We start from the raw sequence: 23,883 nt of genomic DNA, 5'->3' as shown, positions 1-23,883 counted from the left end.
ATAGTTTCGACAGTGGGAATCACTCTCCCCGCTGTTTTCTATGGTGGTCTCGACTACAGATTTTTATCTCCCTCATTCTTTGGCTCATGACTTAAAATGATATCTCAAAATGGATGGACGGCTCATGACTTAAAATGATATCTCAAAATGGATGGACGGCTCATGACTTAAAATGATATCTTAAAATGGATGAACGGTGGTCTCCACTTTGCTTATGGCTTCGATATGACTCCTTTTTTGGATCAACCCTTAAAATGATCCATTAAAATGAATGGACAAAGTGGATCAGTAACATACATCACGGTGGGCCTCACAAATCTAAGCACTTTCTGTCCGTCACCGGTCCCCAAAACCAAATCCCTTATAATCCTCCCACGCGTGCACCTCCAAATGAAAATCCCCATTTCTCTCTCATGCCTGCGCCTATCTTCCCAAAACCCAAACCCTCTCTCTCTCTCTCTCTCACACACACACACACACACTCAGCCTCTCCCTTTCCCTCGCCCTCTCTCGTTCTCCTGCACTCCCTCACCCTCTCTCTGTCTCTTGGCCCCCATTCCCCTCTCTTTGTTTCCCAATCTCTCTCTCTCTCTCTCGCTAGGGTTTTGAAAACCCCCTTTCGCCCAAACCCACCATTGATCTGTGAGAGAGACTTGGAGAGCACTCGAAAGAAGGAGAAGAAGAAGAAGAAGAAGAAGAAAAAGGAGAAGGAGAGGAAATCCAGACATCGGTTAGTCTCTCTCTCTCTCCGTTTCTAAAATCTGTGGAGTGGGTTTTGATTATTGAAAGGAGTACCAACCGTGTTGTGTGAGGGTCATCCAAGTTGTCCATTAGATCTACACCCCATGTTAGGCATACATCTTAAAATCTAGGCTAATGCATGGCTCAAAATCTAGGCTAATGCACCCCAGTTACCTGTTTGAGAAACAGGTAACTACCGGACCCATAAAGGCTAGCTAACGGTCTCTAAATGCGGTGGGGTGGAAGTCTAATGGTTACTTGATCGACTTACAAGCCTCATGTTCTCTTTAACGTTCTTAAGAAAGTCGAAAGCTGTTGTCAGTGTAGATGTCTCTATTTTGATTTTTCCCCCCCAAAATCTAGCTGTTATATTGGAAGTTGTGTTCAGGTGCATGCTAGAGTGGAAGCTCTTATAGTGGGGAAGCTATCACTAAACTTGATGGATTTTAATAGCAAGGCCATTTCTATTTTTGGAAATCAGATCAGCCTTGCAATCCAGAGCATTCTGCCATTCACACAATCTATACTTCTCACGGTGGAATATCTTAACACTGCAACACTTGGGCCTAAAAAAGATTACAAATCAAGTAGGTAAATAGAATTCATCCTAGTGACTTTAGAAGTAATAACTCTTTCCCATGTTTGAGATTTATTTTAAAATGATGATTGTGTTGTTAAGTATGTATGGCTGATTTCTATGATTTGTCCACATAAAATTTTCATTTAATTTTTAAGGAGAGGCGAATTGTCATGCCCCGAACTCGGAAACCGGGCTCACAAAATTCCCAATCGCCGAATCCGGCGCCGACAACCTTCGTAATACCCCATTCTCGGCTCCCGGCATCTATATACCAGGTTCCGATCCTGGGATCTTACAAGGAGGATTTCAAGCATGATTTTGATTCAGTATAAGCATAACTACAAGCATAATCCAAGAACAATAACCATAAGAACACCATCACAAAATCCACTATGATAAAAAACTTTTGAGTACAATGCGTCTGAAGGGAAATACAAGATAATGCAAATAACGAAAACTCCAAAAGATCGACTGCACGCTCCTGCTGCTCCTATGCTACGGCTGTGTCCTGGTGTCACTTACACGCATCAATTGTGGATAAGCTTATAGAAAGCTTAGAGGGTGGTGTAAGTGTGTGCGCAATATAAGCGTGCTCAAAATGTAAGGTCAGAGTAATATGGAATCATGCTGATGAGTACATGAATGCAATCAGTCGTACCAAGGCTATGCGGTGCAAGATATGAATGCTATCGGCCATATCAAGACCATGTAATGTGAGATGCAGCTCAAGCATGCCAATCCTCATCCACAATATCAAATATCAGTACAGTTCTCATTCTGGATGATCACCGGGGTCTAGTACACTCTACGCCAGCTTACCGTCCCTATCTGAACGCCCAACTGGGAGAGTGGAAGAGACCTCACTATTCACCTACCAATATCTGGCCCGGCTCGTCGATAGCGGACTGATTTCTCAAGTTGGTCAAACTCAACCTAAAAATAGCCCTCTCACTCAGGCGGGTAAGGTCACACCCCTTTCTAATCGACCACAACACAGTGGGAGACGCGGCCTACTGGTATACGGCCCTCGCGTGCTCGTGTATCCACTTGGTCTCAACATTGGATTCATCCTCTGGTACAATCGGGTTTAAGGATTTTCACCCAGGGACATCTATGACGCCTGCATACTATAACCAAACATTTTCAGTATCCAATCCAGCCACCCACGATGTGTCTGTGGAGGCTTTGGCCCTGATGTCGCTAGGGCATACAATAATCATGATCATACAAATGCAAGTGCATGAGTCACCCTACCAAACATACAACAATCCTGCGCGCGCCGTGCGCTCATGTAGGGCAACTTCGCCTATCAGGGAGCCTATAAACAATTCGCCCGAAGGCATATGTTATGATCAGTCACTCGTCATATCAGACATACATATGATGCGTATGATCATGAATCATGGATCTATACTAAACATGTCAAAGGGTGATGGGCTTGTGCATAACGGATATGGGCCTAGACGGTCTACTCACTATAATTATGGGCCTATCAGTGGGCCTTAGTGAGAGTGACAATGCGAACATTTAACCAATATTATCCTTACAATGTGGACGTCAAACCATCATTACTCCCAAGGTATAGCTTGCCATAAAGGTTAACCTATAAACCATGGGGAATCACACTACAATGGGCCTTACATACATCATAATGGGCGTCATACAAGTCAAGGTAGGCCTCAAAAATGGGCCTTAAATAAATCAAGGTAGGCCTCATATAAGATGGACAACGTGAATATAAAACATATGGACGGCATTGATGAAATACACGTATCATGGTGGAGTTACTCACATATCATGATGAGCCACTATTCCATCTGGATGGTGGAACAGGAACCCATAAATCAGCGGTGGGTCCCATACACGTGGCCCACCCTCCATATATATATTGTACTATAATATAATATATCATAATATACCATATTATAATGTAATATAATATAAATCGGCAAGGGCCACCATAATATTTATTTGCCATCTAACTGTTGATAAGGTCACTAGGAACTGGGGGCCCACCGTGTTATTTATTTTCCATCCAACCCGTCGACAACTCTTGGGGCCCACCATAATATTTATTTTCCAACCAAACGGTTCATAAGGTTGCGTGGACTAGGGGAGAAACTGGGGCCCACTGTAATGTTTATTTACCATACAACCTGTTGATAGGGTCACGTGGCCATGGGGCCCACTGGAATGTTCATTTGCCATCCATCTAATTCATAGGGTCACACGGTCAGGTAGCCCATCGTGATATTTATTGTTCACCCAATCCGTTGATTGGGTCACGTGGACAGGGAGCCCACCGTGATGTGGTTCACAAATCCAGCCCACCCATTATGTGCGTCCCACTTGACTAAGGGTTCAGACCAGGTTTCAACTGCATTCAAATTTTAGGTAGGCCCCACCAAGTGATTTTATATGTTTTAGGCATGTCTTCACATGATTTTAGATGGTATGGCCCACCTGAGTTCCGTATACGACTGATTTTTAGGATATCTCATAATTTAAAGGGGACGCAGCAAATGCACGGAGTTGATGTTCGAAACGCATCACGGTGGGGCCCACAGCTAGGGTCGTGAGGCCCAGTTCGTCCGCCCACCTCTGACAGCGGCAGCAGCAGGTGTTGTTGCCTTCTTTTCTTTTCTTTTTTATTTGAAAACCAATAATCTGGTGGTTTTTGATAGGTGGGGCCCACCTTAGATGAATCCATCCCAGCCATTAGTCCCTGTGGCTGATACAATCCCATCGAGTCCAATATTAGATAGGTTTTGATGTACAGAAACGTTGGGGTGGATTTTAACGGTAAGGCCACTTTTTTCAACGCTATGGCTCACCCGATGATTAGATCGGCCTCATTTTTCAGCTCAACGCCTAAAATGATCTAAAAAATAGAATGGACGGTGTGGATTTTATACATACATCAAGATGGGGCCCACATGAGCGGCCCACCCCAAACTTTAAAATATTCCTTTTTTTTATTTGTTAGTTATTAGTACACACCCATGTCAGTACACGCACTCCATGTCAACCACCAACACATCCAGCGTCTAGGGACACTGGATGGCATATATAAACACATCATTGTGGTTGGTCCCACCTGTACATGGCCAACACATCAAGTTGGGTCCCACATGAACGTGGCCCATTTGATTAATCCGATGTTTGTGTTTTCCTTTGATCAGGCATGTCCAAATGAACGACCATGTGGACCACTCAGTGGATGGCCTAGATAGAATGCATGCTTCATGGTGGGCCACACACACACATATTAGGTGGGCCATCAACAAGGAAAAGGTAAGAGAGATAGATAGAGAGAAGGAGAGAGAGATCGGCATAGTGGAGGGGCCCCGCCACTATGGGCCCCTCATATGATTACAACACATACATTAGATTGGGTCCCATCACAAGTGGGCCATCAAATTGAAAATCAACAGTAAATCACCCATCTCTAGGCCTCCTTCTTACTCCCTTAATCTCCTCAGCTCCTTGCCTTCTCTTTTGATGGTGGTAGATGATGGATCAACGGTTGAGATGGGAGATGAGAGAGTAGAGAAAGTGGGCCACACTTGGCATTTAGGAGGGAGAAGCTTGGACGTGTGAGAGTTTGTTGCTTGGAGAGATTTTTTAAGAAATGAGGAAGAGAGAGATGTGATGGTAAAAAGGGATGGGGTGAGGTGTGATGGGTGATGGATGGAGTGATGTGTTGTAAGAAAGGGATGGGTGGAGAGAGAGAGAGTTGACTTTGGGTAGCTTGTGTAAGAGAGAAGTAAGGGTAGGGTATGCTTTGTTGTACTTGGGGTATGGAGTGACTTAACTTGTACTTGACATGAGTGATTGATTGGTTGATTGGACGTTTTGTAGAGATTCCCTTAAAATTCATAACGCGCGGTGTTTTCTTCAAATTGAATGCAAGCCCACATCTTCTGACCTGGGTATCGGTTCGGTCCGCAAGTCACGGTGTTAGAACCGCGGCAACGGTGCAGTCGCTATGATACAAGTTTTGGTTCGAGCCGACTTCTGTATGCGGGACCCAGTTTAGGATCGCGCGCAAATGTCGAATATAGGTCGAAGATTGCCGAAATTCGACCGGAAGGACCGCAGAAGGCTAAGGAATGGTACGGATTGTGATACGGGTCTTACATGAAGGTCTCTTGAGAGAGTCAAAATTTGAGTCCTACTCATCAATGCAATTTGTGTGTATATTACTGGATTTGTTAATCTGAACCATTGTGCACCTGAAAACCTGTGCACTTGAAGCAGTTGTCAACTACTATTTACCAACCTATTTTAGCAATACCTGCCTTTGTCGAATGAATTCTCAGTTCCCAGTATCTGCACTTGTAAAGTGTTGGTGTTCATCGTAGTATTTCACCACTGTCATTTGTGGATTGGGGTGACTCTACAAATATCACAAAGGCTTGATAGCTGTTCGGTTTTCCTTCTCCGTTTTTACATTGATTGTGTGATATCATTCATATTCCCTTATTTTTAAACTTGCATTGAGATGCTCTTGAACTCTGTTCCGGTTTCTCAGTCTTTGTTTTGAAAATCATGAAATTACAATGTTGATTGAGAACATGCATTGAGAAATTGTGGATTGCTTTGGGTAAGTGCTCATTTTGTCATATTTATCCCCTTTGATATCTGTCCTAGTACTGGGGATATGATTTGATTCAATCATGTACAACTGACATGGCTCACCAGCAAACCACGTGCACTGTGTAAAATATGATTAACACCCTTTTCATGCATGAGGAATAATAAGATCCTTGACCCAAGGAATATGCAAACATACTAAGGTTTTCAATTTGTACTAGTGGGACTCATGGTTCAATTATTTAGACAATTACTTTGCTCAGCCCCACCATGAAGGCCGGAATTGTAAGATCTTAGCCACCAGTTTTTGCATTTTCTGAGCCGAATGTGGATCGTTGCTGTATTTCTCTTCTTGGCCGTCCATTTTTAGGCTAGAAATTGAAAGTTTAGGATTGTCTCGTAGAGGAATTTTGGGACATTTTCTTTCCAGTGGGGCCCAACACAAATGGTTTGGATTAATAATCCATGTGACCCACTTGTACATGCTGAAAACATGAGTTTATTGTAAATTCTGTAATTTCAGACTGAGAACTCAAGGTAATGTGCATTTCCTCAAAACCATAAGGTCTTTTAAGTAGAGTGCTCAGAAAGAATATAATGTGATCTGATGAATTCCTTTTTCTCAAAGTGTTAATAAGGTTTTAAATATTGTTATTGCACATAGATGAATTCCTTTTTGTTTCTTTGAATTTGGCTCTCCAATGAATTCCTTTTTCTAAAAGTGTTTACATAGATACCTAACCTTTTGTTGTGCAGATGTATAAAAAGAAATGAAAGAGCTAAATCGATAGTGAGATCGTGCTCAATCTCATCTCAAGGGCTTATCTCTTTTCTCAACATTTTTCAGGTAATTTAGTGACTTTTTCTCAAACTATATCATTCATTTTTTAGTTTTTGTTAGTTCTATTACATCCTTTGCCCAACCTGATTTTGGTTACAGGTTGTGAATGTGATGTTAAAAATTCTGCCATACACAAAGACATCTTTCTTTGTATCTTTTCCTAAAAAGTTAACAAACTAGGTCTTGAAAAAAAGAAAAGGAAAATATCATGATATCTCTAGCAGGTAATTTTAATTATATTAAAAAAGATATCTCTAGCAGGTGTTTGGCTGCACCAAATATCATGATATTTTGCACCAAATTAGATTGTTTGATAATGAAATTTCATGATATTTGGTGCTACCAATGCACCATAAAGTATTTGCAGTATGGGAATTTTCCTTTTCTTTCTTGAAAAGAAAAAGTTTTTTTTTTGCGATAATTATGCAGAATCACTGTTAAGGCTTCTATAGTTTAACTTATACATGTCTCATTGCTGGTGTAGTTGGCATTCTTCTTATAGGAACTTATCTGTTGGTCAAAAATACACAAGTGGACCCCAAATTTGATATGTGATCAAGATCATTGTTTAGTGGGCCACCACATTCTGAGTAGTTTCTCACAAATCAAGTAAGTATGAGAACTTTCCTTAAATTTATCAATAGTATGTCAACCTTCACCCAAAATTCAATCATGTGCAATTTTTTTATGTGATTCTTTTGCAGGTTCTTCTACTTCAACATCTGTAGTTGTCTCCATTGAAGGTGCAACAAAAATCAGTTTTTCTGGTTCTGTTGCCACTACGGGTGAAGTTCTTATTTTTATTTCTTTTTAAAGGCATTCTTGGATGTCTACTGACGTTGCTTACTCTTGTAAGCAAGCTTCCAACCATCACAAGAAATTAGAGGTATCTTTATTTCATGCCTTTGGGCACATGATTGAGCGGGGGCCCCTGGAAGCTAGGAACCGCTATTATGACCATGATGAAGCTGTCAATTTTCTATGAATAGCATTGGAGTGGCCTGACCATTAGGACAGGTCGTGTTCATGTATTAGCTTGAATTTATTGGAGTAGACCCGGATGTGTGTCGGATCTATCCGGATGTTGAGCAGGGGTCTCTGGAAGGTGGGAACCACTGTTATGACCATGATGAAGCTGTCCATTTCCTATGGATAGCATTGGAGTGGCCTGGCCATTTGGACAGGCCGTGTTTATATATTAGATCGAATTTGTAGGAGCAGGCCCGTGTAAATGTATTCTCAAATCCCTAAACCTAAACCTAAAACTAAACCTATAACCTAAACTTATAACCTACAACATTAACATAAACTTATAACCTACAACATTAACCTAAACATATACTTATAACCTAAACCTATTCTCAAATCCCGAAACCTATAACCTAAACCTAAACCCTAACTTATAACCTAAACCTATAACCTAAACCTAAACCTTAACCTATAATGTATAACCTATAACCTAAACTCAATTCCCTAAACCTTAACCTATAACTAACCTAAACCTAAACCTATAACCTACACATATAACCTAAACCTAAAACCTAAATCTAAAACCTAAATGTATTCTGAAATCCCTAAACCTAAACCTACACCTAATCTTAATCTCAACTCCCTAACCTAAACCTAAACCTAAACTTGAAAACCCAAACCTAAACCCGATCCTAAACCCGAATCTGAATCCCTAAACCCTTAACCTAAACTTAAACCTATAACATAAACCAAAACCTAAACCTATAACCTAAACTTAATTCACTTAACTTAAACCTACACCTTTACCCAAACATATAACCCGAACCCGAACCCGAACCTGAACCTGAATTCCTAAACCTAAACCTATAACCTAAACCTATAACCTATAACTTAAACCCAAACCTAAACATATAACCTTAACCTCAACCTAAACCTAAACCTAAACCTTAGCCTATAACCTCAACCTATAACCTAAAACCTAAACCCAAACCTAAACCCGATCCCGAACCCGAACCCAATTTCCTAAACCTAAACCTTAACCTATTCTTAGTTCCTTAAAGTTATAACTTATACCCTAAACCTAAACCTACAACCTAAACCTAAAATCTAAACCTAAACCTAAAACCTAAAACCTAAATGTATTCTCAAATCCCTAAACCTAAACCTACACCTAATCCTAATCTCAACTACTTAACTTAAACCTAAACTTAAAAACCCAAACTTAAACCCGAACCCGAACCTGAACCCGATTTCCTAAACCTAAACCTTAACTTTAACATACTCTCAATTCCCTAAACCTTAACCTATAACCTAACCTAAACCTAAACCTATAACCTACACTTATAACCTAAACCTAAACCTATAACCTAAACTTGTAACCTTAACCTAAACGTAAAACCTAAACTTAAACCTATAACCTAAAAGTATTCTCAAATCCCTAAATATAAACCTAAACCTAAACCTATAACCTATAATATTAACATAAACTTATAACCTAAACTTATAACCTACAACATTAACCTAAACCTATACTTATAACCAAAACCTATTCTCAAATCCCAAAACCTATAACCTAAACCTAAACCGAAACCTTAACTTATAACCTATAATCTATAACCTAAACCTATAATCTATAACCTAAACTCAATTCCCTAAACCCTAACTTATAACCTAACCAAAACCTAAACCTATAACCTACACTTATAACCTAAACCTAAACATAAACCTAAACAAATAACCTTAACCTAAATGTAAAACCTAAACCTAAACCTAAAATATAAATGTATTCTCAAATCCCTAAACCTAAACCTAAACCCAAACCTACAACATTAACATAAACTTATAAGCTACAACATTAACCTAAACCTATACTTATAACCTAAACCTTTTCCCAAATCCCAAAACCTATAACCTAAACCTAAACCATAACCTATAACGTATAACCTATAACCTAGACTCAATTCCCAAAGCCTAAACCTATAACCTAACATAAACCTAAACCTATAACCTACACTTATAACCTAAACCTAAACTGGTAATCTTAACCTGAACGTAAAACCTAAACTTAAACCTAAAACGTAAATGTATTCTCAAATCCCTAAACCTAAACCTAAACCTAAACCTATAACCTACAACATTAACAAAAACTCATAACCTACAACATTAACCTAAACCTATACTTATAACCTAAACCTATTCTCAAATCCCAAAACCTATAACCTAAACCTAAACTTATAACCTAAACCTAAACCTTACCCTACAACCTAAACCTTAACCAATAACGTATAACCTATAACCTATAACCTAAACTCAATTCCCTAAACCTTAACCTATAACCTAACGTAAACCTAAACCTATAACCTACACTTATAACCTAAACCTAAAATTATAACCTAAACCTATAACCTATAACCTATAACCTAAACCTAAAACCTAAATGTATTCTTAAATCCTTAAACCTAAACCTACACCTTATCCTAATCTCAATTCCTTACCCTACACCTAGATTTGAAAACCCAAACCTAAACCTGATCCCGAACCTAAACCCGATTTCTTAAACCTAAACCTTAACCTATTCTCAATTCCCTAAAGCTATAAGCTATAACCTAAAACTAAACTTAAACCTATAACTTTAACCTAAACCTAAAACCTAAATGTATTCTCAAATTCTTAAACCTAAACCTACACATAATCCTAATCTCAACTCCTTAACCTAAACCTAAACTTGAAAACCCAAACCTAAACCCGATCCCGAACCTGAACCCAATTTCCTAAACCTAAACCTTAACCTATTCTCAATTCCTTAAAGCTATAACCTATAACCTATAACTTAAACCAATAACCTTAACCTAAACCTAAAACCTAAACCTAAACCTAAAACCTAAATGTATTCTCAAATCCCTAAACCTAAACCTACACCTAATCCGAATCTCAACTCCTTAACCTAAACCTAAACTTGAAAACCCAAACCTAAACCCGAACCTGAACCTGATTTCCTAAACCTAAACCTTAACCTATTCTCAATTCCCCAAACCTTAACCTATAACCTAACCTAAACCTAAACCTATAACCTACAATTATAACCTAAACCTAAACCTATAACCTAAACCTGTAACCTTAACCTAAATGTAAAACCTAAACCTAAACCTAAAACCTAAATGTATTCTCAAATCCCTAAACCTAAACCTAAACCTAAACCTATAACTTAAACCTATAACCTACAACATTAACATAAACTTATAACTTAAACCTATAACCTACAATATTAACCTAAATCTATACTTATAACCTAAACCTATTCCCAAATCCCAAAACCTATAACCTAAACCTAAACCTAAACCTTAACCTATAACCTAAACCTTAACCTATAACCTATAACCTATAACCTAAACCTATAACCTATAACCTAAACTCAATTCCCTAAACCTTAACCTATAACCTAACCTAAACCTAAACATATAACCTACACTTATAACCTAAACCTAAACCTAAACCTATAACCTTAACCTAAACGTAAAACCTAATCCTAAACCTAAACCTATAACCTAAACCTAAACCTATAACCTAAACCTAAACCTAAACCTATAACCTAAACCTATAACCTACAACATTAACATAAACTTATAACCTACAACATTAACCTAAACCTATACTTATAACCTAAACCTATTCTCAAATCCCAAAACCTATAACCTAAACCTTAACCTTAACCTATAACCTAAACTCAATTCGCTAAACCTTAACCTATAACCTAACCTAAACCTAAACCTATAACCTATACTTATAACCTAAACCTAAACCTATAACCTAAACTTAAACCGAAAACCTAAATGTATTCTCAAATCCCTAAACCTAAACCTATACCTAATCCTAATCTCAACTCCCTAACCTAAACTTAAACCTAAACTTGAAAACCCAAACTTAAACCTGATCCCGAACCCGAACCCGATTTCCTAAACTTAAACCTTAACCTATTCTCAATTCCCTAAAGCTATAACCTATAACCTATAACCTATAACCTAAACCTAAACCTTAACCTAAACCTAAACCTATAACCTTAACCTAATCCACAACCTATAACCTAAACCTTAACCTATAACCTATAACCTAAACTTATAACCTATAACCTAACCTTAACCTAAACCTAAAACCTAAACCTAAACCTATAACCTATAACCTAAAACCTAAATGTATTCTCAAATCCCTAAACCTAAACCTACACCTAATCCTAATCTCAACTCCCTAACCTAAACCTAAACCTAAATTTGAAGACCCAAACCTAAACCCGATCCCGAACCCGCGCCTGATTAATGTAATAATATAGCCCAACACATGGCAACAAACAAGAAAATCTTGCTTTGTTGCCAAGCATACTCAAACTCAAGCATCACAATGCATCTATTTCCATCTCCACTATCTCTTATAACATACATTATTTGAGATTTGGATTTATCTCATTTTTAGAGTCATGTCCTAACAAAATATGATAATATTAATAGAAAAGGTGGATTTGTCACCAACATTATTCCAAGACCCATATAACTTCTCCTTATAGGAAGTTGGGTAGGGCATATGCAGCTTGAATCCATCAAAGGAGATAAGCATTACCTCTCATATGTTCTCTCTTTTTCATTTGTTTTTTTTTTCCATAGGATTGTTTATTTTGTGGTGTCTGCTCACGTACAACATTTTATCATGTTAATATACTTATAAGTGGCCTAATCTCACCTTTCTAAAAACAACTAATAATAATTTTTACCTGATGAGAAATCACCAAGTACCATTAGGCTCAACCCAAAAAGATAAATCAACATTTTCTTTCCTTCTTTTTCTTTTAACACACACTCACACACCAGAGTCGCTTACGGCCACAATGGGTACTTGAACTTGTGACCTTGTATTGAAACTATTTTGAATCTACCATGAAGGCATGAGTAAGGACTTAGGTGTGTGTGCATAGTTGGCGATGTGTTTACCACATTGAATTTTGTGAGCCCCACATGGAAATAGGCCATGAATAATTTTTTGTATTTTATTTATGATGTTAAACTTATATGTATTTATGCGTGGATGAATGTGATGTGGATAAGATTGTTTGTGTTTGGATGGATGAACTTTATGTTTGGATGGATGTAGTTTATGTTTGGATGGATTTACGTAGTTTAGGTTTAGATGGATGTGAATGTGAATATGATGAAATATATTATATACAGGTGTATATCAGGAAGAATATGATGAAATATATTGTAACAGGTGTATATTAGGAATTTTGTGCTAGAAAATTGAAAAATAAAAGAGAGACTTTTACCTACGAAATATTTCGTAGGTAAACGTCTCATCCATGTTTTTTACCTACATAAATTTTCGGTAAAAGTTTTGTAAATATTTTTAGTTACGAAAATATTTGTAGGTAAAAGTTTTGTAAATATTTTTAGCTACGAAAATATTCATAGGTATAAGTTTTGTAAATATTTTTAGCTACGAAAATATTCGTAGGTAAAAGTTTTGAAAATATTTTTAGTTACGAAAATATTCGTAGGTAAAAGTTTTGTAATAATGTTTACCTACGAAAATATTCGTAGGTATAAGTTTTGTAAGTATTTTTAGCTAAAATATGCGTAGGTAAAAATTTTGTAAATATTTTTACCTACGAAAATATTCGTAGGTAAAAGTTTTGTAAATATTTTTATCTAAGAAAAAAAGCGTTGTAATAGTTTTTTACCGACGAAAAAATTCGTCGGTAAAAGTCTTACCTTTGCCGACGAAAATTTTTTCGTCGGTAAAAAACTTTAACGACGGTCTTTTACCAATAAATTTACCGATGAAAATTTTCGTCAGTAAAACTGTGTTTTCTTGTAGTGGCCTTGTGTTTGAAATCAATGGAAGACCTATGATCTATATCATTATACTAGATTGGCCCACCTAATGAATCAGTCAGCCTGAGTTTTACCTCAGTTGATCTTTCGTGATGGTCCCCACCTTTTGATCAACTGATCAGATGTCCTGCACATCTATCATTTTGAATAGAACTCAGCAACAAAGAATTTCGGAAGTAAACCATCAAATCCAATGAAATCAACATCAAATCGAATTAAAAAAAGAAAAAAAATTCCTCAACCATAAAAATGCTATAAAAAAAAATCATAAAATCAACAGATTTCCAGTAGAAATGGGGGGGAAAGTGAAGATCGAAGGGATCTGACTGTCTCTGTCCTTCTAAAGCATGCCAAATGCCTCCTTGAACTTAGAAATCTGATCATCCCCAAACTCACCTCTATCAGTGTCGATGTCAGCGTGGATGGCAAACTGACCATCTTCATTGAAAGAGATAGAGAGAGAGAGAGAGAGAGAGGAAAATCGAGACCGAGAGAAAGAGAGGGACAATCGATTAAGGAGAAGAAGATGGAGAGATAAGGGTATTTTGTGGAGAAGACGCGAGATTGTTTTTTTTTTTTAAGGGAGAAAGGGTTAGTCGGTGGATTTTTTTAGGGAGGAGATGAGAGAGAGAGAGAGAGAGAGAGAGAGAGAGGTGAGATGATTTAGGGTTCTAGAACTTTTACAACATATTTATGACCACATGTCATTTATGGGTGTTAGCCACTAGTAAAAAAGCGCCGGTAATTCTAGGATTTCTTGTAGTGGGGACTCACAGCCTTGCTGACGTCATTACAACAGCTGTGCTGCTTGTGGGGCCATAGATGGACAGCTCATATAGCACATACCTGATGATCAGGCCCACCTCCTGCTGATGTCATATATCAGCAATGTAGTTGGTGTGAGATACACCATCCAATTAGCTCCTACGATGGGCGATTGAGATCCTCATGGTGGAATCCACCGTCAGCACACTAGATGGTGTGGATTTCCACATACATCAGGTGGGTCCCATGTGGGGCCCACCATAAGTACATATATATAATATTATATATTATAATATATATATTACTATTTATTTCAAACTAGTCTAGGCCCTCTGGACGTTATGTTATTATATTATTATTATATTGATTTTATCAAGTCCGGGCCCTCTGGACGTTACGTTATTATATTATTATTATATTGATTTTATCAAGTCCAGCCTCTAGACGTTATGTTGACGGACGGTTGGATATGAATCCAGGTGGGACCCATCATCCTTGCTGCTGGACGGTGTGGTGTGTGACATGTGCAGATCAAGGTGGGTCCACACCATCTGAACGGTCCATATATCACACATACAATCATGTGGACCCCACGTATGAGCGTTTTGGATAGAACATGTACATCATAGGTGGGGTCCATGAAATGTGGGAGAGAGAGAGAGAGAGAGAGAGAGAGACGGTGTGTGATGGAGGGACCCAAACACTATGGGGTCTCCCTTCCATGCATTACAACATACATCAAGTGGGTCCCATTACATGTGGGCCTAATAATCAAAATCAATGGTGGAGATCCTTTCTCCACCAAAATGCAAGGTTTAGATGACCCTTTTCATACAAGGAAATTAAACATCATCATGGGGTCCATGGAGATGGCCCCATTATGGGATGGATATATGAATCATGGTGGGCCATCAGCCACACCTAGAGTCCAAAGTGAGATCCATACCATCGATCGGTAGGCCCCACTTGGCCCATTATTAAAAATAACATCTAAGCCTACAAGAATACCCACCGTTAGATCTTCTTGGTCCGATGGAATGCCAAAATCCTTGGCTCTTTCTTTAGTGGGAGTTGATGAAGGTTGGAGGGTTGAGATGGGAGATGAGAAGGGTAGGAAGTGGGGCTACACACAAAGCTTATTTTCTCTCCTTAGTTGCTTGGAAAAATGATGGAGAATGAGTGAAAGATGGGAGATGTAAGGAGATAGGGATGGGTGTGTAAGAGGGATAGGATGAGAGGTATGGTGGTGTAAGGAGAGATGACATGAGGGTTGACTTATGGGGGAGGGGGGGGGGGGGGTGAGGTGGCATGGGGTATGGGTTGCTTGTCTTTGTTGGTAAGAAATAGATGGGAGTGGCATGGGGTTGTGTACTTGACTTGTGATTGATTGATTGATGTGATGGGTTGTTGAGATTCTCTCAGAATTTGCAACGCGCGACATTTCTTCAAAATATTTACGAGCCCACAACTCCTGGTCTAGGTATTGCATCGATGTACAAGACGCGGCGTTGAAACTGCAGCGACAGTGTGGTAGTTATGGTACAAGTTTTGAGTCGAGCTGACTCAAATTCATAGGATGCGACTTAGGGTCACGCGTAAATGCTGATTACAAGTTATGGGTTGCCAGAATTCGACGAGGATCGCGGGAGTTTATAAAATGGTACGGACTAGGATATGGGCCTTACAGCTCTCCCCTCCTAATAGAAATTCATCCTCAAAATTTACACTATCACACAACTAATTGGAGCTCACAAAAGAGGGAAATCATTTCACTATCAAAAGCGCAACACACACATAAAATCACGCATCGATAAGGGGACGGGGATAATGTTCACGATTCTCAGCTTCTCGATCCCAAGATGCCTCATCCATAAGTAATCTGTCAGGACGTTGCAGGGGCCAAGTCGCATGAATTGTCGACGACTCCTGATGCCTGAGGATCCTACTGCTGTTGCTTCCGCTATGGCGTCCTATACTGTTGTGGTGCCTCGGTGGCTGATGTGGCTATTACTGCCGTTGTTAGGGTCTCGGCAGCAGATACTGCCTTCACTGCCACTGCTGTGGAGGCTTCTGCTAAGGACGAGGACACTTGCTCATACGATGCCCTATCCCACTACATCCAAAGCAAACACCTGTGAACTGACGCAGAGGAGGTGCTGGAGGTACTGCTAGTGCTCTCGGCTGCTCCTGCTACTGAGTGCGGGGACACTCCTACCTACGGTGTCCTACCCCACCACATCTATAACAAGTGCCTGTAAACGGCCTCTGAGGTGGTGCTGAAGGTGTTGTTGGTTCTTTGGCAGCTTGGTAGGCTACGCGCCTCTGCCATTATCGACACTGTTGGGAGTTACCAGAGGGGACCCAACTCTTTCGGCCTCCTCTTTGAAGAATGGCGGTTATCATTTGCAACATCTGCTGCAACTGGTTTGCACTCACGGACACGGTCGGTGCTACACTAGACTCAGACGGGGGTGCAGAAGTCTCAGGTGGGGGAACAAGAATCTCAGGCGGGGAAGTAGAAATCACTCGGGTCACTCGCTTGGGTACCATGTCCTACGGGAAGAAACAAGGGCTTATTATCCTTAAGCACTCTTGAATGCACACACGATATGGAGTTATATCAGGAAATTTCTATGTTATTCAAACTCGAGAATTTAATCATTCTAAGTTTGGAACAATCGCTCAGTGTAGGGTAGCTATCAGCAAATATGTGATGGTATCCTCAGGTATTCCCAAGTTATACTCTGATACTAATTTCTGTCAAGCCCCAAACTCAAAAGCTGGGCACACAAAATTCCTGATCGCCGTATCCGGTGCCGACAGCCTCCATAGTACCCCATTCTCGGCTTCTAGCGCCCATATGCTAGATTCTAATCCTGGGATCCTACAAGGAGGATTTTTCGACATATATTTATCTCGTAAGAAGCATAACCACAAGTTTACCCAAATCATAAAGGCAACAACATCATCATCACATATCCACTAATATAAATCATTTGAGTATATGCTGAAAGGAAAATACATATATAAAAAATCAAAGCTCCAAAAGATAGTTGTACACTCCAAGCTTAACGCTACTGTGACCTAACACCACTTACATGCATCTATCGTGCATAAGCTTATAGAAAGCTTAGAGGGTGGTGTAAGTGTGTGCGCAAGGTAAGTGCTAAGTATACAATATAAATTCATAAATCATATAACATCAAAAATACTAGCAAGTCAAGAGTCATACAATATCAGAGTATGCAATATTAAAGTAATGCGAAAATAAGCTTGCAGGTCCATAAATACCATCAACCTTATCCAGGCTTTGTGATGCAAAAACATAATAAGTCAAATATCATATACTGAGGGTACAATGCAATATGTAAATCCTGACGAGTCCACAAATATCGTTAACCTCATTTTGGCCATATAAATGCAGAAACATAGTAATCCAAAATGCCATATGTCGCGGATGTAATGCAATATGCGGTGCGAATGAAATGACCAATCTAGAGTGTGAAGTTGGGATTATCGTACATAGTATCACAAGCTATGGGGTCCATCACAAGGGACTTCTATCCAAACTAGTCCCATACCTAAATTTCGATAAATATACTCAATGTGGTAAACTCCTGATCTTAGGTTGGTGCGTGCCCAACTGAAACCATGGCCATTGTGAAGGTGCACGTAATGATCTAGTTACGCACCATCTGTCCAAGTGGATAGTGAATGAATGAATGAGTCAAATGGTGGGTACGTAACCCCATACTCAATACGTTCACATGTCAATATGGCTCATCTCTGGATATCACTAGGGTTTACTATACTTCACAATGGCTGTCGGCTCCATAGCCGTACAACCAGTGAGTGGAAAAGACCTCATTATCTGCCTAGCTAGTAGTCTACCAATACCTACCTGGCTCATCGATAGCAGACTCATTTGGGAGTTGGTCAAACTCAGCCTAACTTACAGCCCCCTCACTTAGGCGGATAAGGCCACACCCCCTTCCAACCGACCATGACACAGTGGGAGACTTCGCCTACTAGTATTCGGCACCCAGACGCTCATGTATCTACTCGGTCTATACGTTGGAGTTTCCTCCGGTACCAGAGGATTCTGGGACTCTCAACTAAGAACATCTTATGTGCCCATAGTGCTAGAACTAAATATTTATGGTATCCTATTTGGCCATCCATGATAAACATGTGAAGGCCACAACCCTGATATCGATAGGGCGCCAAGTGATCATGTCACACAAATGTGAGATGCATGAGTCACACCATCTAGTCATGCATCAAACTTACGCATACTGCACGATCATGTGGGGTAACTCCATATCTTCAGGAGTCCCCTAAATAACTCATCCCAATGGCAATGTTATGATTAACCATTTCTCATAACAGGCATACAAATGATGCGTATGACACGTATCATGATGTAATACTAAACGTCATCTCAGTGTGTCCTACTAGACTAAGTATACAAGCATGATTATCAGATATAATAGATGATGACCGGTCTTAGCTGGTATGCCTCTTACGAGAGTAGGGGCTGAATGATACGCCCTATTAAACATATAGAAGTTTATATGGAATGGTTCACGATAAACTATCATAACCTATTCAAGGTACTAACATATCATATATCTTAAGGCGGGGTCCATAGAGGGAAGGTGGATTTAACACATACATCGAGATAGGCTCTACACAGTGGATATGTTAAATCTGGTCCCGCATATTCTTCCATCTACGACAAGAGGTGGTGATGTACTAAGTAACAGATGGCCTAGATGATACACTAATGTCCAAGATGGACCTCGCACTTATCTCAACAAAGAAACGGATGGTGTGGATGATATGTACATGTCATGAGGTCCTAGCAAATGGGGTACAAGGGTAGGATACATCTCTCGTGGTGGTTGAAATTGGTATACAACAAGACAAGTTCACAAGGTGAGTTAATAGGGTGAACCATTGGGCTTTCTAATCATGAACAAACTGGGCTTCCTTATGGGGCTCGGTACATACACAAGATGGGCTTGGTGGAATTTCTAAATCTAGGACTACGTGTCCTTCCAAGCAGATTGGGTAGCCCGCTTAACACCTAAATGGGCCTTGGGTATTGTCACTATGCGTAGGCAAAACATGAATCTAAGTGGCCCACATTTCCTATGGAAGGCCTGGTGTGAATACAAGGTGGGCTTCAAGGTTTGGACAATCCTACAGGGCATGGTGGGAAGGTACTAGCATTAATGGGGCCTAACGGTTTGGGTTAGCCTAATAAGAGAGATGGGTAGTACTAACATCGTTGGGGGCCCAATGGGTTGGGATAGCTCAAAAAGGTAAGATCTGCTTACCACACGTGTGGGACCCTATACATGGCTAGGTGAGGGAAGATGGGAAGAGCCTTAACAATAGGCCCTAAGAAGATTTACAACAGTGAGCCTTTAACCACCATTGTTCCTATAATGGGGCCCATTAGGGGATGAGGATCTAACTCATGATGGGGCCCACAAGCCTTATACAAATTTGGAAAAAGGGATAGAGAGAGTGTGTATACAATGCATATAGCTAGGTGGGTCTCACAAAGCATCCCCACGGGGAAACGGGTATTATTATCATTGGTGGGGGCTTAAAAGTTTAGGTTAGTCCACTAGGGTATTGGTGGAAATGGGCTTAACAATAGGCCCTATGAAAGTTTACAATGGTTGATATTTAACCACCATTGTCCTATGGTGCGGTATATTTAGGATTGGGAAACGGAATCACTACGGGGCCCTCGGCCTTTAAAATCTCTAGAAGGACTGATGGGTAATGTGCATTCAATACACACATCAAGGTGGGCCTCACACATCACCACTTGGCCTCCCAGATACAATAGGCCTCGCGTACATCTCATTGGGCCTCACTCCTAGGCCTCATATACATCACATTAGGCCACATTCCATGGCCCTTGAATTCATCCCAATGGGCCTCATACGCGTGCTGCAAATACATCACAATGGGCCCCAACACATAAGCCAGGTATACATCACATTGGCCACAAACATGGGCCTCATGTACATCACACTATGCCTCATAAGATGGACAGTTTAGATATAATACACACATTGCGTGGGCCAGCCGGGTATCCAACTAATGGATGGTCTGGATATAATAAATATCACGGTGGGTCCCACCATTCAACAAGTGAGCCCTACACATACAGCAGGTGGGCCTCACATGCAATGGACAATGTGGATATAGAATACATACATCAGATGGGTCATATGTCTCACAGACGGTGTGAATAAAACATACATTCTGTGGGCCCCACAGCTGCTGGATGACGTGGGTAGAAATGTACATCCAAGTAGGGTCCTCGAAACTTGCTGATGTCACCAGCGAGCTATATAGCTGGTGTGGCCTACTGGCCCACCATCCAGATGGATGGTTTGGATTACCAAAATATGGACGGCGTTGATGAAACACATGCAACACAGTGGATCTCCACCGTCCAGACCTCTGAACGGTGTGGATGAAGAAAATACAATGCATAGTGGGTCCACGTGGTGGCCCACCCAAGTTCTGAATCAGCAAATATTTGTGTCTTCCTTCCATCCAACGCCCAGGGTCTGAAAAGCATGGATGGAACACGTACCTCATGTGTGGATCTCACCGTCCTAGCCAGACGGTGAGGATACAACATATACATCATGTGTGGGCCCCACGGATGGGCGATAGAGATAAACACTTACATTATGGTGGGGCCCACGTTAGAGGTGGACGGGTTGGTTATAACCCATACATCGTACGTGACTCACAGCCTTTCTAACATCATTATAGCAGCTGTGCTACTTGTGGGGCCACAGATGGATGGCTGATATAACACATACTTGATGATTAGGCCCACCTCTTACTGACATCATACATCAGCTATGTAGCTGGTGTGAGATACACCGTCCAATTAGCTCCCACGATGGGCGGTTGAGATCCTCATAGTGGAATCCACCGTCCAGCATATTGGACGGTGTGGATTTCGACATTCATCAGGTGGGTCCCACGTGGGGCCCACCATACATACATATATATAATATTATATATTATAATATATATATTACTATTTATTTCAAACCCGTCCAGGCCCTCTGGACATTATGTTATTATATTATTATTATATTGATTATATCAAGTCCAGCCTCTAGACGTTATGTTGACGGACGGTTGGATATGACTCCAGGTGGGACCCACCATCCTTGCTGCTGGACGGTGTGGTGTGCCACACGTGCAGATCAAGGTGGGTCCACACCATCTAAACAGTTTAGATATCACACATACAATCATGTGGACCCCACGTACGAGCGTTTTGGATAGAACATGTACATCATAGGTGGGGTCCATGAAATGTGGGAAAGAATGGTGTGTGATGGAGGGACCCCGACACTATGGGCCCTCCCTCCCATGTATTACAACATACATCAAGTGGGTCTTATTACATGTGGCCCAACAATTAAAATCAACGGTGGAGATTCTTTCTTCACCAATGACCATTTTCATACAAGGAAATTAAACATCATGATGGGCTCCATGGAGAATGGCCCCATCATGGGATGGATTTTCTCTCCTTAGTTGCTTGGAAAAATAGTGGAGAATGAGTGAAAGATGGGAGATGTAAGGAGAGAGGGATGGGATGAGAGGTATGGTGGTGTAAGGAGAGATGACATGAGGGTTGACTTATGGGGGGGGAGGGGGGGGGAGGGGGGTTAGGTGGGGTAAGGGTTGCTTGTCTTTGTTAATAAGAAAGGGATGGAAGAGGCATGGGTTATGCACTTGACTTGTGCTTGATTAATTGATGTGATGAGTTGTAGAGATTTTTTCAGAATTCGTAATGCGCAACGTTTCTTTGAAATATTCATGGGCCCACAACTCTTTGCCTGGATATCGCATCGGTGCGCAAGATACGGCATTGGAACCGCGGCGACGGTGCGGTCACAATGGTACAAGTTTTGAGTTGAGCCGACTTAGATTCATAAGATACAACTTAGGGTCGAACGCCAATTACAGGTCATGAGTTACCGAAATTTGACACGGAGGATCACAAGAGTATATGGAATGGTACAGACTAGGATATGGGCCTTACAACAGACCAGCATTTATTACTATCGTAGATGATGTACGTATTTATCCAACTGGATGCTTTTTCTCAGGTCGATAATTGCATAGGTGACGAGTCCAATATCCTCATGGATGAGCATCCTCGGGGCGATGATTGCATTCATGCATCCATGCACACAATAAGACTGTATTTGCTATGTTTTGGATTGCCTATATATTTTGTGTTATTTCTTGTCTAGGGTGGTAGTGTGTAATCTTGAGGGGAGATCACACTAAGCTGGCAACTCATTCATCAATGTTCAACCATACAGAGGACACATGTGTAGAGACAGGAGACTACGCAGCAGACTTCGGGGCTGAAGAAGTTGGAACAGATGAGGAACCTTACGAGGAAGAGCCACACCAGGAGGTGGCAACATATTATGGCCTCAACTAGTAGATTTCTTTTATGATAGTTTTTTGAAAATTATTACATTTGAGGATTTTGTATATGGCCCCCAGTTGAGTAGGCCAGGATATTGTTTCCCCTTTGATCATATCTATGCTATGGTTGTTTTCCACTACTTGCACTTTGATTTCTATTGATTACCATTATTATTTAGTTAACTCCTGGATTTTTGGGATACGAGTCGTGTACTCGGGTTTTGAAAACCGGGGCATTACAAGGTGGTATCAAATCGAAGTATGAGATAGCCTGGCTGTGGGATCAACATACAAAACCTTAAGGGATTAACTTAGGTTAAACTTAGAAATTTTCCCTTAACAAATAGCTAGAATGAGTAAACATAGAAATAGAATATGTAGTTTTTCCCTTAGATATTAGTAGGATGAACAATTGAACCTATAAAGAAATTCTCAATAGCTAGGAAGAACTTAGAGTATGAATCAAAGTCTTAGGTCCCCTAGAAAAGAACTTTGAAATGAATTTAGGCCCCTTTGAACATTTAGTCATTTGAACTTAGAAAAAAAATAAATTTGGTTCTCCTATAAATCACCAGGATGATTTCCTAGTCTTAATTAATACCTAAATGATTTATAACCTATAGAGGAGCCTAAACCCATTAGTTGATTTGATAGACTGAGTGCTTAAGAGTTGTGATAAGTCTGTATATATCTTGTTGGGATTTCACACCTAGACTTATCAAGGAAACAACATTCCACTAGTATAATCATGATATATTAATAACCAGGATGAGCATTATCAAATCCCGATGGTAAAACCTTCTTTAAGGGGTGTAGAGGGTAATGAACCTTGCCCTAGTAGTGAGTCATGAGCGCTTGCTTATACAAATAAAATTATTATAGAGAACTAGCGGATGCATACAGACACCATAAGGTAGATTGCTGTCCACAGTAATAGTCGAAGTGATAAATTTCAGGGGCAAAATTCTCTTTAAGGGGGGTAGCTTGTAACACCCCGTACTTTCTAGTACATG

General features: G+C 40.2%; 1 long non-coding RNA gene across 1 annotated transcript; it reads left to right on the top strand.

Moving 5' to 3' along the window:
* Positions 1-548: 548 nt before the first annotated feature.
* Positions 549-6,762, top strand: LOC131218278 (uncharacterized). Its single transcript, XR_009157602.1, has 3 exons — positions 549-730; positions 1,130-1,328; positions 6,674-6,762. It is a non-coding gene; the product is annotated as an uncharacterized LOC131218278 (long non-coding RNA).
* The last annotated feature ends 17,121 nt before the right edge of the window (positions 6,763-23,883 follow it).

The sequence above is a fragment of the Magnolia sinica genome, chromosome 11, assembly GCF_029962835.1.
Source record: "Magnolia sinica isolate HGM2019 chromosome 11, MsV1, whole genome shotgun sequence".
Taxonomy (NCBI): Eukaryota; Viridiplantae; Streptophyta; class Magnoliopsida; order Magnoliales; family Magnoliaceae; genus Magnolia; species Magnolia sinica.
Note: the sequence above shows the minus strand (reverse complement) of the source record. Positions and strands in the feature narration are given on the sequence as shown.